Below are 4,686 nucleotides of genomic sequence, written 5' to 3' on the forward strand. Positions count from 1 at the left end.
CTACTAAATGACGATATGAGTCAGAACGAACGCAATACACCTACCTTGTTAACGTCAAGAGCACTATAACTATCCGATTCAATGGATGCAACTATGGCACGACTTTTCTGTAAAAAGTGACAACTGACTCCAATACCTCAAACTGGATTCATTTGATCATTTGATTGTAGGTTGGGGCAAAGAAAACAAGAGCTCTCAGCAATGCATGACTAATGCTACAACAATTCCAATACCTTGTTTTATGAACGTATTGGCACCGACAGACAGAGAACAATTTCAAAATCAGCAATTTGCTTTGACACCGCTTTCATGAGAGGATAAATTGACGTATACTGAATGAGTGTGTGGTATGTCAGTTCCACTACAACTGGAGGATAGTATCACATTCCAACAGGATTCCATTCTCGCAGCCGTTGTGTATCGAGGAACTTGATTGCGGTCTGAATTCTCCGGTGAGACACCAAGGAAGGACCAAAAGGACAGACCATATTCTAGATACAACAAAGAGTTTACTGAATGGACTGAGAGGATAAATAACACTTCTCAATGCAACCGGGGTCAACATGAACGCACATTGTATCTATGAACTCTCAATCTGACAACATGAAAGTGGAGTATGACATGGACTACAATATGAACATTGTTGTAGCACATGGAGGTGTGTCTGTGCCCACAATATGTACAGGAGATGTATATTCTGACTACTCAAATATAACAGGCTTCAACCAAAAAGACGTGAATTTCGAAAAGCAAACAAATATCGAAAACAACAAGCGATAGTAGATAGTTGGAAGGAAGCTTCTTTGACAAAGTCACTAAGCCTCACAGCCACACTAAGGGACATCATGTCTAATACAAATTAGAGACATGATCGGCCTTTCGTCGTTCAACAACTGGTTGTAAATGCAACCGATAGCAAGAAAAGATGGAGAAAATGAAGCCGCTTGCGAGAGCTCCTATGACTAACACAACTCTCTTATGCATGAAATCTCTCACTTTTACTCTTGGAAGTGAAGCCACATAATATGGTCGTGCAAAAAAAGGAACATCCATGTAGTGTTCTTTACGTACATGTGCAATCCTGCTGACCGAGGTAGGAAAGACAACGAGGTTACATGTTATGAGAAAAGGTCGTAGTCGAACTAATGCAAACGCAGTTGATGTTCAAATTGTTCCTGAATGACTTCGGTATATATTTCACTCATAAAGAAAACATGCCTGAAAAATTCGAAGCAGATATGATGAAGTAGGTACCTTGGTACAAGAATTATGCCGGTTGCTAACCAAACGCAACAGTGTAGAGCGCCTTCATGATGCGAGTCATATCAAAATAATAAAATGTAAACTCTTTCACAACTGTAAGAAATGCTAATAGCGCCGATAATAATAAATTACATTGTCATAGAATACTCCCTAACACCAAATGAAGACAACATCCATGCCCTAGTACAAAACAGATACATCCTAGCATCAAAGAAAATACATCCATCAACCAACGGAGTGTGCATCTCCACAACAACTTTGCCGAGATCTTAACAATCCTTTGACCACCCAAACAGTAATGACAGTTGCATCCAAGCATCAAAAAACTGGACAAAATAGGCACTTACTGTAAAACCACTAAAGATGAGATTACTTAAAGACAGCTGTCGTCATTAAAGGTCCTTAACCACAATATCAGAGTGCAAAACTTGCTGTATACGAACGCGTCAAGTGCACAATATAGGAAATCAGAATCACAAAAACATACAGGTAGAAGCCTCTTAACAAAATGAAATCAAACATAGCTACTAAATGAAAGAATGGAGAGTTCTTTGATGAAAAATTTGTAACCGTATATTTGGAGAAAATAAGTTCTGATATTGAATATTATTCACGACATGGCACACCTTCAAGTAGAGCCAAATTTGATTTCATACTTCCCACTAAATGATTCAATCTTCGATTTCCATTAATAACACAAGTTATGGTGAACAAAAATAGAAAATGTCGTAAATCACATAATGTGTCTTACGCATACTTCTGGTGCACTATATCTACATAATCAAGTCTCGACAAAGCGACCAATCTTTGTCTCTGAAAATATAAAGAATATCAACTAAAGAAAATTAAGCAAACAAGCGAGTTCGTGTATAGCAGCCAAGGTGTCCCATAGTGAGTTACAGTGGCGAAGGGTATTCATTAAATAGCTGTAAATAATTTGTTTAGTTGTTATTGTTTAGAGTCAAAGCTTGTGTTCGATGCGTAACAGTGCTTTAGAGTTAGTGTTAAATGTTCCCAAATTTATTCTATGTGTTGCATGCAACATATCAATGTCGTTAATTGGATCAAATTGGAGAGGTTTGATCGAGTTTCTGACATGCGGCTAAACACAATCGTCACCAAATCAGTAAAAATAATTAACATGTACTTAAACTTTGTGTTCCCTGATTGATAACGAAAACCACATTTATATTGTGGGAGAATTATAATCTCATTATGCCATGAGTTATTGAACAGTTCCCAGCAGGAATCATCCTAAATACAGTGTGGGGCGCTGGACAAAATATTAAGGTTTTGATGTGATCCTGTTTTAGCGAACACGAATGTTTTTTGACGATGTTGTGTAATTTCCTAACATTTCGGAGTCCTATTTTGTAAGTGAATATCACTTAAAAGTACTTAAGTTAAGGGTGTCCGTTTACTTGCGACCCAATGTTCCAATTGATCAAAATCTTGATATATAGAATTGTGAGTAAGTCAGTCTGTTGGTAATGATAATTTATTTTTCTTCGTGTTTCAAAATAGTGTTAGTTGTATTTAAACAGATTATACGTTATCATGTAGCTATTCATATTGTCATGCTCAATTTCAGTACATTTTTGCTTGATGTTCTTGTTTTGCGTAGTGCCATTCATGCGTCTTTGTGTTCCTGATTTTCGTTATTGTGCGGTTAGTACCTTGTTAGCCTACAATTTGCAGCCCAAATTTTGTGGTAATGCCAACACTATTAAAAATGCTGGACTTATTTGTTTTGAAAGGTTGTTTTTTCCTCATTCACCATCGTACTGATGCAAAAACTGTTGGTGGAAGGGTCTAAGTATTTTAAGTTCAAAAGCCTAAAGTTGATACTTACTGTAGGTGCAAAGATGTTTTTTTATTGAAGTTAGGATGAGCCCCATTATTATCTTGTATCTAGCATAGGTGCATGGATGTGTTTTCATTTGATGTTACAATGCAAACCATGACAAGGCTATTTTATTACTATTGGTCCTATTAATACCGGATACAGTTATTAAAGAGATATCGTTTTATTGTTTTAGCGTGAGGGACACCGTAAAGAAGTTCATAGTAGTTCCATTTGGACGGTATAAAGCATATATCATGTATGAAGACACCCCAGAGCATATCTGTTTCGAATCTTGAGATCATTAAGTGCTAGTTTCATCACCCACCCCGTTTCTGTTAGAACAGTAGGGCTTTATATTCATCACTGGTGCGTTCTTTGTTTTCGTTTTCGTTTTCATTGCATCGACATGTAGAAACCCTGACTCGCATGTCCCCCTCTCTACGCACGTCCGATATGTTGTGGTAACACTTTGCATCTGCGAGGGAGCCCTTCCACCGTAAGATTGTGTTGATCGCAGGATCTCTCGCATCCAGTTTTATTTTTTTCTGCCTGTCTTGTTTTAGTCGTATTTACAACCAGTCATCGATGGAATACAGCTGAGCATGCCTTTAGTTTGTAGTAAATAAGTCCACTAGTTTAACTCTGAAGTTCAATGTCTTTATTGAGGACGTCTTTTTTCAAGTGTATACAATCACCTTAGTTTTAAACGTTTTTGACTGTCAAAAAAACGCAAGTGCCTCTCAAGGTCCACGTCAATCCCGCTAGAGCCAGCCATATTTGCAATGTCGAGGTATGCACTTCATAACTGTATCATAAGCACCAGCTTCTCCAAACGTAAGAGCTTTGGCCATCTGTATTTTATGCCATATCACAAATTTTTTTGGTCTGGTTGTGAGTTCATCAACACGGTGTGCTTTCAAGTTAATGATGTATGTATAGAGGAGTGTTATTGACCCTCTCGAATCGTTGAATATTCTCTTCAATATATCCGGAATACGGTGTTTCACTTTGGTTTTCCTCGATATTTCAATATATGAAGCTTGGCCAATGGACCTCTCTTAGGTTTGACAGCGGTACTGGGTTTCTGTTGAAGTAGATACCATCCTTCAGTTTGCATCCGGGAGTTGACGTGACACACGTTTCCTGTATGCTCCCAATCGGCATCTGATCCTCTCTTAGAAGTTGTGCCAAAGCTATTGGTGGATTTCAAGGTTGTTCACTGTCTGTCGGGGTAGATAAGTTCATGAAGCAATAATCAGGGTTGCTGTATCATCAGTCAAGCGTTGCACAGGGTCTGCGTTCTCTCTGTCCCAACCGACAATCAAATAATCAAATTAATCTTGTTTGAAATTGAGGATAGCTGTGATCTTTTAGCAGAAAGATCGCATCATAACCCCTCTTCAAATACGGGGAAGTATTCATGACCAATTCTCCTACTTCATATCTCACTCGTAAGAGAACATGATGCTTAGTCTCTATAGAATTGATGCATCCATTGAATCGGATAGTTATAGTGCTCTTGACGTTAACAAGGTAGGTGTATTGCGTTCGTTCTGACTCATATCGTCATTTAGTGG

The sequence above is a fragment of the Candida orthopsilosis genome (genome assembly GCF_000315875.1).
Source record: "Candida orthopsilosis Co 90-125, chromosome 6 draft sequence".
Taxonomy (NCBI): Eukaryota; Fungi; Ascomycota; class Pichiomycetes; order Serinales; family Debaryomycetaceae; genus Lodderomyces; species Lodderomyces orthopsilosis.